The 13,787-nt window shown below is 39.3% G+C and overlaps 1 pseudogene across 1 annotated transcript; it reads left to right on the top strand.

The window, feature by feature from the left end:
- Positions 1 to 363: 363 nt before the first annotated feature.
- On the top strand, positions 364 to 2,825 carry LOC308494766 (DNA-directed RNA polymerase III subunit RPC10-like; annotated as a pseudogene). The gene is made up of 2 exons (XR_013995426.1): positions 364 to 688; positions 1,432 to 2,825. The product of XR_013995426.1 is annotated as a DNA-directed RNA polymerase III subunit RPC10-like (transcript).
- Positions 2,826 to 13,787: the final 10,962 nt, after the last annotated feature.

The following is a 13,787-nucleotide window of genomic DNA, read 5'->3' as shown; positions in this document are numbered from 1 at the left end:
GAAATATCAGATTGGTGTGTGTTTTTTGCAAAGATTCCTAAATCTGAAAAATTAAGTCTCAAGGCAGACAGCGAAGATGGGCTCTGAGCCCCTGGGCAGAGACCAGGCAGCTCGCGCTGGCTTCAGCCTCTTGCATAGGAAGCAGGAGCCTGATACCCGCCGGGTGCGGACCGATGCCCTGCCCTCCGCTGTGCTGCTTCCAGCGGCTCAGGGAGGGGCGGGGCAGAGCACAGCGGGTGCAAACCGGTGGCAAAAGTCCTCAGCAGGATGACGCCACTGCGGCTGTCAATGACCCCCCCACCCCAGGCGGCCCCTTAAGACCCATCTACCCACGGCGGGGCTGGCGGGGGGGAGGCACGCGCGGCGGGGCTGCTTCCCTCCAAGGGAGGTCGGCCTCCCGGCTCTCCCGACCCGCCTGGCGTCCTCGCCTCCCACTGGCCGTCCGGCTGCGGCGCCCGGGACATGGCTTCGGCGGGCAGCGGCATGGAGGAGGTGCGCGTGTCGGTGCTGACCCCGCTGAAGCTCGTCGGGCTGGTGTGCATCTTCCTGGCGCTGTGTCTGGACCTGGGGGCCGTGCTGAGCCCGGCCTGGGTCACGGCCGACCACCAGTACTACCTGTCCCTGTGGGAGTCCTGCCGGAAGCCCGCCAGCTTGGACGTCTGGCACTGCGAGTCCACGCTCAGCAGCGGTGAGGGCCCGGCGCGCCGCGACCCCTGCCTCCCGCCCCGCGCCCCGCGCCCCGCGCCCCGCGCCCCGCGCCCCGCGCCCCGCGCCCCGCGCCCCGCGCCCCGCGCCCCGCGCCCCGCGCCCCGCGCCCCGCGCCGGCACCGCCTCCGCCTCTCCCCGCACCCTCCGTGGCCCCTACCCTTGTCCGCGCCGTCCTGGCCCTTCGGGGATCCTCGGGCTCCAGCCGCCTCCCCGATGTCCACCCCTTCCCTCTCCCCGGTCCTGGTCGCCAAACCCAGTGCCACGTCCCGCTCCCTCTTCCTCCTCCCGTGACCATTCCTCGGGCTTTGGAGTGACACGCATGCTATTTGGGGTGATGGTTGTCACTTAGGGCGAGAACCGTGTGGCTGTGTTAAAAATGCAATGCCTTCCTCAGCCCCGCTGAAAAAGGGGGCAAAAAACGCCTCAACTTCGCCGGGATGCCCTGGGTTCTCTCGGGCTTCCGCGCTCTCTCCTCCCTCCTCTCAGGGAGGCGTCTGCTGGAGTAGTTCACCTTAGTGCCCCCGTTCCTGTCTTTTCTCCTCCCCTTCGGCTGGGTTGTCCCCAGTGAGTTTCGGTTTGGACTTCTTTTCCTTACATTTTTGAGGGATATGGGGCGTTGGGAGAGGGACAGGCTTGATTTCCTTTCCTTTTTTGGTGACACCGTCCTTGGTTGTGAGTTGCCCTTCCTAATCTCCCACTCCGAGTACCTCCTCTCTCTTCCAGACCTTTCTTTCTCTTCAGGAACTACTCTCAGGAACCTGAAACTTCATAGTATATTCAGCCAGCACTGGAAGCTGCAAATGGATCTCCACTGTGACAGTGCCCAAGACAGAGTTGATGCCTGACGTGGATGTTGGAGTGGAAACAAAAATGCTATGAAGGACATTATTAGAATGATTGTCGAGTTCAGATAGGGATATTGGATAATACTGTATCAATGTTAAATTTCCTGATTTTGGTCATTGATAGTGATTAAGTAAAATATCTTTTCCAGGAAACACAATGAAGTATTCAGTAGTAGAGAGGCACAATAATTCAATTTACGAGTACTTTCAAATGATAGAAAAAGAGTGAATGAGTGAGTGAGTGTGTGTGTGTGGTTGTGTGTGTGTGTGTGTGTGTATGGGGAAGAGAGAACAAAGCAAATGCAGCAAAATGCAATTGGCAAATATGGGAAAAGGCCATTCTTGCAACTTTTGTAAGTTTTAAATTATTTACATTTTTTAATTAAAAATAGTTTTTTTCATTGATAGAAAGCACTTTCAGCACAATGCATGTCAAAGCAGTACTTGCCTTTAGTGGAGAATGATAAAGTATGATGAAAAGGCATATTAGCTTTGTGGAAATTGTAGAATATCTAAAATTTATATTCCTTGGAAAAACACAATATGAAGAACCAAATTTGTTTTTTTTTCCCTCCCCCCACCCCGTGGTTCACTACATCCATTTTTTTTTTAATTAAAGTTTCTTGGAGTGACAATTGTTAGTAAAGTTACCTAGGTTTCAGATTTATATTTTTAAAAAGATGAGCTGTATTGTACTCCAAACGTTCTGTGATATTTGGTATAGGTAGTGAAGGTTCTAAATAGCATTTAGGTTACATTGACAAATGGCACTTTATTCTGTTTAGAGTATAAAATAGTCATGATTGGTCTAGGAATATGACTGCTTTAAGACAAAGCCAGCTGTGGCCCCAGCTGTCATGGGGCCTGCCAGGAGCCTGGGAGGCTAGTCCATAGTCATGCTGTTCTTCTGCCCTGGCTGCGGGCACTGGCTTATCATGGAGGAGGGACACTGCTGCCACCGTTTGGCCTGTAATACCTGCCCCTACATGCACAACATCGCCCTCAGGGTAACAGATCGGAAGTATCCAAAGCTGAAAGAAGTAGATGATTTGCTTGGTGGAGCTGCCTGGCAATGTTGACTCTACTGCAGAGCCCTGTCCCAAATGGGCACATCATCATGTCTATTTCATGCAGCTTCAGACCCACTCTGCAGACAAACCAATGACCACCTTTTACAAGTGCTGCAATGCACAGTGTGGACACCGCTGGAGGGACTAGGGCCAAGCCAATGCTGCTGCGTCAGTGTCTGTTTATCTTGTTCCCCATAATGGATTCCCAGATAGGAGTGTGTCCTGAGGGTCTTTTCTGGTGTGGCGGAAAGCTAACCCGTTTAGGGTTGTTGACCAGGGTGTCAGGAATGGTAACCCACCTGCCAATCAGTGGATGGACTCATTAATGTCCAGGGATATTTTGTGTTTGGCGAGGAGTATCCATAATAAAGTGCACTCTGTTTAAGGTCCTGTCCATTCATCTTTTACATTTATTAGACAATAGACATTCTCTCACCATCAACCAACACTCTAAAATATTTACACTTTGTACAACTAATAGAGTAAAACTTATTAATTTAGTACATTAGAAGTTTCTAAATATTTAACTGTTAATTGCAAACCTATTTAATCAAATTTTTTTCTGAATAATTAATTAAAATGGAAAAAAAAGACTTGTCCAAAAAAAGACAAGTCTAGTTATGTTAAAACACACACATACACACACATTCACCCACACACTCACAAAAAAATCATGTGAAGCAATATGAGAATGAGCCACAAGATGTATTTGATGTGCCTCTAACACATCTGACATCCCTTGTTTAGCGTCTAATGTTATTTTCATAGTGGGATACCAGGGTGGATTCCCAGCTGGAAGTGTGCATTGTGTGTCCTGAGGGTCTTTGGACCTGTATATAATGGCTACCTCTGGTAATATAATTTACAACTGCAGAGCAGTTCCACAAATTTACATCACTGCCTTGTGCTTTCCCATCCCTGCTCTCTTTTTCATTTTTTAAATTAGTTTCAGATGTACAAAACAACATAATGATTAGACATTTACATCCCTTACAAAGTGATACCCCCAAATCTACCACTCATCTGACATTGTGTATAGCTGTTACTATACCATTGACTATATTCTCCATGCTGTACTTTATATCCCATGACTATATATGTGTGTGTGTGTATATACACACACAAAAAAATATAATATGTGTTGTATTATAATACATATAATATAAACGTAATATATATATAATATATATTTAATATACAGAGGGTGCCAAAATAATGTATACACATTTTAAGAAAGGAAAAATCTATTAAAAGTGTAACACTCAATATATACCAATAACAAAAGGTGAATACAAGTCACGTTTAACTTCTGCAATTCAAGAGGTGCTCAAAGTGGTTACCATCAGCATCCAGACACTTCTGATTATGGCGAACTACTGCTTGAGAAATGTTGACCAAAGTGTCCACTTCTAGACATATGTATAATATATATAATATATGCATATTATATATATATAATATATATATATATATGAAGTCGGACAATTAAGTTCACGAACTCATCCTAGAAAAAGTTCTACATACCTCATTGCTGAATATCACCACGGTCACCTTCGAAATTCTTCCCTTGGGAAGCTATGCACCAACACCAGTGCCTAGTCCACCCTTCAAAGCAATTTTAGAACTCTTTCTGGAATGGCCATCAGAGCTGTCGGTAGTATTACCCTTGATGTCCTGAATGTCATCAAAATGTCTTCCTTTCAGTATTTCCTTTATCTTTGGGTAAAGAAAGAAGTCATTGGGGGCCAGATCTGGTGAGTAGGGAGGGTGTTCCAATACAGTTATTTGTTTACAGGCTAAAAACTCCTTCACAGACAGTGCCATGTGAGCTGGTGCATTGTCATGACGCAAGAGCCGTGAATTGTTGGTGAAAAGTTCAGGTCATCTAACTTTGTTATGCAGTCTTTTCAGCACTTCCAAATAGTGAACTTGGCTAACTGTTTATCCAGTTGGTATAAATTCGTAATGAATAATCCCTCTGATGTCAAAAAAAGGTTAGCAACATCATTGCAACAAGTTCATGAACTTAATTGTCAGATCTCGTATTTATAATTATAGTTGACAATCAATAGTATTTTATATTAGTTTCAGGTGTATAGTGCAGTGGTTAGGCATTTATATCCATGCTCTCTTTGAATAGCATGCAGACCACAGTAAAGAGAGGTGAAGGGGACCGTTCTGACAGAGTTGGGAGGGGAGTTCAGGTATTCTTTTCTTTTATATAAGAAGCAAAACATTTTAAAACAGTGTCAGCATCTATTAGCTTCCTCCACATTTTTTGTCTGATTAGGCAGAGTACAGGAATTATGTCATCTACAACTTTCCCAAACGAAGCCTCCTGTAAAACAAATGCTTCCCCTTGCTAAGATGATAAAGCTCAGCTCTACAGAGTCCTATGGAAATAGGACCCACAAAGACAGACAAACATTTAGGGACACGAACCTAGTTCTCCTACCCACAGAGGATTTTTTGTTAGATGCCACTTTCAGAGTTCTTCACATGGGTAATTTTTAATTGCTAACAATGCACACTATTTGGGAATGCAGATTACAAACATACATCCGAAAGATAGGCAAATCTGAAAAATCTTTTAAATTGCCAATATACTTACAGTTTTTCATTATTTTCAAAAGCTTCTCTTGCTTCTTCAAATGTGCAGACTTCTTTGCATTCACACTCAGCGTTGCCCTGTCTTATTTCTTCAAAAAGTCCTTTAGTTCTTGGGTAGCATTCTAATACTGAATTGGCTTTTTCTCTGATGAGGAAAACTAAAAGAGATACAACAATATGCATACAATTGTAATAAAAAAACATGTGGGAAATTAACATACAAGATGAAAACTGCTAGATGCTCTTTAGAAAACAAAGCCAACATCCTAAACCTCTCCAATAAGTGACATTTAGCTCCAAACCACCACATCTGCCATCTTCCTCATCATGTGAGTGTGTCCTTTTAGCAGCAGTTGTCCTGGGCAGGGACAGTGACATAATTAACTGTTATATTCAGCCACCCATGGGTGTTTAAGTATAGTAACACTGATACCACTACTTATAGCCATTAATATAAGTGGATACCCTCAGGCACTCTGCAGTTAGAGAACAGCAAGCACATAGAAATCCGGTCTCTGCAGTATGGGTCTTTGTCCCTCAGGCTAAATGCAAATAAAACTCCAATGAACCTAACAATATAAACCCAGAGGACCTTTACTTGTATGAAAAGAAGAGGTGACAGAACAGCATTGAGAAGTTAACTATTGCGGTAATCCATTCCTAGGAAGAACTAATAATTTTGTTCTAAATGTACTTAAATAATAGATAACGTGACACTTGAACATATCTCACCCCATCACACTCTCCTTCAGAAAAAGAAAATTCTGCCTGGTATATAGAGATACACAATCAAAATGCACACTTAAGGTATCCTGTACAATAAAAAACCAATAGCTATATATACACTCTTATGGAGAATTATTTTTATTTTTTATATAAGTAAATTTAATCTACAATTCAACTACACATTTGTAAAACAATCTTCCTACTTTGGAGGCATAAACATACTGCCACCAGAATTTAATCCCTGTTAATGTAAAGGACTAAGAAAATATTTTTAATCTTATGTACTTATAAGACTGGAAAAGGGCATATTACAGACATTTCAAGATTTTTTTTAGTCTGTATTTTCCAAATAATTTTTTTAAAGTATTGATTTTCCAAAGAACATTTTGAAGTAAATGAAAGAAGTGAGTGCTTTAAAAAAAAAATGACTAGGATAGCAAGGAATTTAAATTTTATTTAATTATAGAAATGTGTATTTCATGTAATAGAAAATATAGATTTCTCCCCTAATTTTTTTTAAGTATTGAAATTGGAATCAGCTAGATGACACTTGCACATAGTAACGACAGTAGGCCCACAATGAATGTTTCCCTCTTCCCACACCTCATTAGTGTAGCCATCTGGAAAACAGACTTTGAGCATGGTTGAGTGAGGGAGTCCGTGAATTCTCATCCCCAGAAGCACCAATAAACTGGAAAAAGTTGTTGAAAACAACCATTTCAGTACTCTGGAAATTGACAAAAAGCATACAACAAATTGAGAATATTTATTCAAAGAAAACAGTGGGAAGTTGTGCCATTTAAAGACTGAGCTGCTCCTATTCTGCCTTGCCACCCACAGCTTTGTGGTGTAGCAGTCCAGTGCCCTGGAGAGGGTAGGGTTTCCAGGCAGAAATTCCTACTCGTTCTCAGGAATTTTTTTCGCTTTCCCGTTCCCAAATCATGAGATATAAACTATTTTCTGTTCTCCACGATGAATTGTTTCCATAAAGTGACGGCTGATGCTACCAACCACCTGGGTTCAAGGATCCGATTTTCCCAATTTTCTGACCAACTTTTCTTGGGATTCAGAAACGGAAAAGCAAAAAAAAAATTCCTGAGAATGGGCAGGAATTCCTGCTTGGAAACCCCAGGAGAGGGTTGATTTTATTTACAATGTGAAAAAAATCTATGCTGAGGTTGTTATTGAAAATAATAGCTATCTCCTTGGCAAACATTTAGGAAGAACAACATCACAGCTAACCTGGGGTTGAAGTATGGGTTGGTATAAAATACAGACAGGAATATCAGCAATAAATGTAACAGATCTGGCAACAAGGCAGCAATCATAGACTTTAGTAAGTTCCCACATATTTCAGCTGTTCTGGAAGGTTTTGTCCATGTATAAGGCTGCAAGGCCGTGGGCACTCTCAGAAAACACCAGAGAAGGTCCTAACTAGCTACTTGTCCCTGGCTGATTGTGAGGCCTTACATACCCAGGAAGTAACAGCCAAGCCAGACTTGTAAACTTCCTTAACTTTGAGTGCATTTCCCAATTCATATACACAGATCCATCAACAAAAGCCTTACTGGATCAGGTTGTGTTATGGAGTAAATGTATGTGTCCCTCCCCCCTGAAATTCATACATCGAAGCCTCAACACCCAATGTAACTGTATTTGGAGATAAAACCTTTATGGAGGTAATTAAAGTTAAATGATATCATAAGTGTGGGGTCCTGATCCTACAGGATTAGTTCCTTATAAGAAGAGACACCAGAGGATTTGCTCTCTCCCTCTCCACCATGTAAGGACACAACAAGAAGTCTGCCATCTACAAGCCAAGAGAAGGGACCTCAGACTGAAACCTACTTTGCCAGCACATTGATCTTGGACTTTCCAGCCTCCAGAACTGTTAGAATACCAGAATGGTGGCTTTCTTTAAGCCACGCAGCCAATGGTATTTTGTTATGGCAGCCTAAAATGACTAAGACATGGTGTTTAAGCACAAAATCTGATCAAAGGCTGACCACTAAGCTGTGCTGACATATGGATTACCTCCAGGTTTAAAATTAACAATAAAAATAAAGAAATGAGCAGAGACATCAGCCCCCACACACCATAAGGGAGACAGACTCTACAGGAGAAATCCAGACAGAATCTATAGATACTATAATACAGTACCTAAAATGTTCACTTTTCGAAACAATTTTAAAACATGCAAAGAGACAATAATTTTTGACACAGGAAATAAAGCAGTAAATAGAAGCTCCCTGAAGGGGTTTACATAGCAGACATAGATGATAAAGATGTCAAAGCAGCTTTTATAAATACATTTAGAAAAGGAAATCAGATTTAAAGATTAAAAGGAAAGTATGAATATACTAATTTGTCAAAAAGAGAGTTAAAATAACGATAAAGAAAATATTTTAAAAACTTGAAATTCTGGAGTACAAAAGCACAATAATTGAAATGAAAAAATTCCCCAGAGTCATAACAGCAGATTTGAGCTGGCAAAGAGAGAATCCAAGAAGTCAAAGGTAAATCACTAGAAATTATGTAATCTTAAGAACAAAAAGGAAAGAGGAATGAAAAATGAACACAGACTCAGAGACCAGTAGAACGCCATCAAGCACATCAACATATGCATAATTGGAGTCGGAGAATGAGAGGAGAGAGAGAGAGGCAGAAAAAGTATTTGAAGTAGTGGATGAAAATTTCCCAAATTTGATGATAAATATTACTCATCCAAACTGATCAACCAAATCCTCTTTTAAAAAACACAGAAATCGACCCCTAGATACATTAAATTTCTGAAAGACAGAGACAATGAGAAAATATTGAAAACAGCAAGGAAAAAATGATTCAAAACCTGGCAGAGAACCCACAATAAGACCCTAAGTTGACTTTTCATCAGAAACAATGGAGGCCAAAAGGCAGTGGGATTCAAATTATTGAAAGGATAAAGAAAACCTTGTCAACCAAGAATGCTATATTAAGCAAAACTATTATTTAAAAATGAAGGCAACATAAAGGCATTCTCAGATGAATGAAGACTGACAGAAATCATTGCTAAGAACCTTGCCTTATTAAGAAAGTCTAAAAGAGTTATTCTATTTGAAAGGCAACAACACCAGGCAGTAACTATAATATACACAAAGAAATAAAGACCACAGATAAAAGTTGTTAAACATAAAACACTGTATGAATATTTCCCCTTTTAGTAATTGTTTTTAAAGAGAATTGCATAATCATCATAATAAAAACATTGTATTGTTGAGTTTATAACATATGTAGATGTATGTGACAATAATAGCACAAAGAATGATGCAAGAACTAGAACTATAATGGGACGAAGTTCCTATGTTTTACTAGAATAAATTAATATTAACATAAAATGTAGATTGTGACAAGGTGCATATTGTAATCCCTAGAGCAATCATTAAAAAATAACTTTAAAGCATAAGAAAGAAAACCAGCAAATGAATTAAAACAGTACAATAGAGAATATCTATTTCATACAAAGAGCATAGAGGAAGAACAAGGAAATAAAAAAAAACAAGATAAATAGAAAATATATAACGATATGGCAGACATAAATTAATATCAATAATAATATTAAAAGTAAATAGATTAAGGACTCCAATCCAAAGATAGATATTGTCACAATGGATAATAAAGAAGATCCAACTCTACACTGTCTACAAAAGATACATATTATAAGAGCCAAATAGTTTGAAAGTAAAAAGAAAGAAAGAAGATATACTATGCAAACAATGACCAAAGGAGGGCGGGAGTGGCTATACTAATTTCAGGAAGAAAAAAAAAGAAAAAATATATATATATATAGTTTAAGACAAAAACTCTTACTAGAGGCAAAGAGAGACATTTTATAATGATAAAATATTCAACTCATCAGGAAGAGATAACATTATAAATGTACATACACATAACCAAAGAGCCTCAAATGCATGAAACAAAAACTAACAGAACTGAAGAATGAAATAGATAAGTCAGAAATGATAGTTGGAGACCGCAATTCCCACTTTTGGTAATGGGTAGACTAGGGAAAAAAGCAACAAAGAAGTAGAAGACTTTACTAAAACCATAAGCCAACTAGACCTAACAAATATCTGTAGAACAATCTACCCAACAATAGCTGAATACTCTTCTTCTCAAGGACTTAATGAAATATTCTCCAGGATACAGTATATTCTAGGACAAGCCTCAATAAATTTAAAAGGATTGAACCATGCAAAGAATGTTTTTTGACCAAAGTCAAGCAAAATTAGAAATCAATAACAACACAGGATAATTTTGGAAGTTGGCAAATATATGGAAATTAAGCAACACACTTCTAAATGGGTCAAAGAAGAAATCACAAGGGAAATTAGAAAATTCTTTGAGATGAATGAAAAAGACACATACCAAAAATTATGGGATACAGCAAATGCAGTGATTAAAGAAAAATGTATTGCTGTAAATGCTGATATTAAAAAAGAAAAAGATGTCAAATAACCTAACATTCCAAAATTTTAAAAATATAGAAAGATAGAGCCAACTAAATCCAAAGTAAGCATAAGTAAGGAGATGTTAAAGATTAGAACAGAAATAAAAGCAATATGCAACAGAAAAACAACAGAGAAAAAAATCAAAGGGAGTATTTTTAAAATTCAACAGAATTGACAACTTCTAACTAGACTGACAATGAAAAAAATGACAGAAAACTCAAATTATTAAAATTGGGAATGTAACAAGGACATCACTACCTGGTTTATGAAAGTAAAAAGGATGGTAAGGGGATAATATGAAGCAGAACTAGATAGGCCACCTAGATGAAATAGACAAACTCCTAGTTAGACACAAACTATACAAACTGACTCAAGAAGAACTATAATATTGAATAGACCTATAATAAATAAAGTTATTACGTTAGTAATTTTAAAACTTTCCACAATCAAAAGCCCAGGCCCAAATGATTTCACTGGTAAGTCTATCAAAAATTTAAAGAAGAATTAATACCTATTCTTTGCAAAATCTTCTGAAACATAGAAGAGGGAACATTTTCTAACACATTCTGAGTCTGGTGTTATGATTGCAAAAGCAGTTAAGGGCATCACAAGAAAACTAAAGACCAATATCCCTTATGAATATAGATGCAAAAATGTAGATTTGGCTTGTGAGCTATAGTTTGACAACCCATGCTATAAAAGAAGCCAGTTTGTGATAAAACAGCAGAATGGATAAGTGTGTGTGTGTGTGTGTGTGTGTGATCTATAATTATTAATTCAATAATTGTTGTTGAAGTTAGAGTATGATTTTAATGTAATTCGTCTAGTACTGCCATGATGGCGTGACTGACTGAACTGTGTAAATCAAGGCATCAGTATTATTTTCCAGCTTCCCAGGTGATTCCACAGTGTAGTCATGTTTTAGTACCAGGATGTAAAAGCAATATTTCTCAAATGTCAGTGTGCATATTCATCTCCAGGGAACTCGTTAAAATGTAGATTATGATTCAGTAGGTCTGGAGTAGGGCTTCAGAATTTGCATTTCTAACAAGTGCTCAAGTGAGGCTGATTCTTCTGGTCCATAGACCATACTCTGAGTAGCAAGGTGCTCCCACTGGTTTTTATTGTCTGGGAGGTTAGGTCCTGCCCCAAGACACTCTGATGTATTTGGTTTGGGATATGGCCTGTACATCAAGATGTTTTAAAGTTTCGCAGGTGACTCTAATGTCAGAAAAGCTTAAGAACCTCTGTGCTAAAGCTCATGGTATTTTATAAATTTTAATGTTGATATTATCAGTTGCCCTAATATGGTCCCTTTTGCCCACTTTCGCCTGTTAGACACCTCTTTATGTCAAAACATCCATATATATGGTGGGAATCAGAGTGAGCACTTTATCCTTTTGCTCTTTTCCATCTCTGAGAATTAACAAGTAGTTCATGATGGAAAGAGAAGGATCAGGCAACCTGGATTTGGGAAGAATAAGCAAAACGTGTTCTAGGGGGCTATTTTAAAGGAAAGCTAATGGAGACAAAATGGAAAGATTAGCATAGAAACTTATTACAGTAGAAATCACTTCCTGGCCAGAACTTGGGGCAAGTAAACAAAAACCTTCCTTCCTTGAGTCCTGGATGCACCTGACAACCAAAGAAGCTACACAAAATCTTTTTTATCTTCTCAATATGCAAGGTGACATGGTTGGCTAAAGTGCAAGAGACACGCCCAATAGCAACGTACAGACATGCAATCTTTTCCCCCGATGAATAAACCACACAAAGGAACTTAAGAGTGACTGGAGAGTGATGATAATGGTGATGATGATATAATGAAGATGATATGGCTAATACATAAAGTACTTGCACTGTGCCAGACACTGTTCTAAGAGATTTACTTGTACATATATTAACTCATTTAAATTTCACAGTAACCCAAAGGAGTTGACATTTACTACTCTTATTTTAAATGTGAAGAAACTGAGGCACAGAGAAATTAAATAACTTACCCAGGTTCGCCCAAGATAGGGGCTAAGCTGGTATGTGAACCCAGGCAATCTGAGGTTAACCACTACAGCAAACTGCCTCTCCAAAACAGGAACGTAAGAAGGATCTTCAGTGAACTAACAGTTTTCAAGTCACAAATTGGCCTGCGCTTCTTCATATCTACGAGAGAGCTGTGTATTGAAGTGTATGTATACATATATATGTGTATATATATATACACATATACACATATATATGTATATATATATATATATATATATATATATATATATATACACACACATATATATGTATACATAGCAAATGTGCCAGAAAATGTATACAAGTGGACACTTTGGTCAACATTCCTCAAGCAGTAGTTCGCCGTAATCAGAAGTGTCTGGACACTGATGGTAACCACTTCAAGTAACTCTTGTAATTGCAGAAGTCAAACGTGACTTGTATACATCTTTTGTTACTGGTATACATTGAGTATTACAATTTTAATATTTTTTTCTTTTCTTAAAATGTGTATACATTTCTTTGGCATCCTCTGTGTATGTGAGATCTGAGATAAACTTAGAGGAGTCCTCAAAGCAGTCATATAAAGAAATATATTGAGAAGACCAGGTTTGATAACAAAGGGTATAGGGACGATCAGATTTTCTAGAAATGGAACTCAAAAGACCATAATCTTCATTTTTCCCTAAATTTATTTTATTTTTAAAAGATTTTTATTGGGCCAGCCCGGTGGCTTAGGCAGTTAGAGCTCCATGCTCCTAACTCTGAAGGCTGCCGGTTCAATTCCCACATGGACCAGTGGGCTCTCAACCACAAGGTTGCCAGTTCAATTCCTCAAGTCCCGCAAGGGATGGTGGGCAGCACCCCCTGCAACTAAGATTGAACACAGCACCTTGAGCTTAGCTGCCTCTGAGCTCCTGGATGGCTCAGTTGGTTGGAGCATATCCTCTCAACCACAGGGTTGCCGGTTCGACTCCCGCAAGGGATGGTGGGCTGTGCCCCCTGCAACTAGCAACAGCAACTGGACCTGGTGCTGAGCTGTGCCCTCCACAACTAAGAATGAAAGGACAACAACTTGAAGCTGAATGGTACCCTCCACAACTAATATTGAAAGGACAACAACTTGACTTGGAAAAAAGTCCTGGAAGTACACACTGTTCCCCAATAAAGTCCTGTTCCCCTTCCCCAATAAAATCTTAAAAAAAGAGATTTTTATTAAAATATAGCTAACATACATTATATTAGTTTCAGGTATACACCATAGTTATTCAATATTTATGTACCTAAATAAGTGGTCACCATGATAAGTCCAGCAACCATCTGACACCATACCAAGCAATCAC

This window comes from Rhinolophus hipposideros, assembly GCF_964194185.1.
Source record: "Rhinolophus hipposideros genome assembly, chromosome: X".
NCBI lineage: Eukaryota > Metazoa > Chordata > Mammalia > Chiroptera > Rhinolophidae > Rhinolophus > Rhinolophus hipposideros.
Note: the sequence above shows the minus strand (reverse complement) of the source record. Positions and strands in the feature narration are given on the sequence as shown.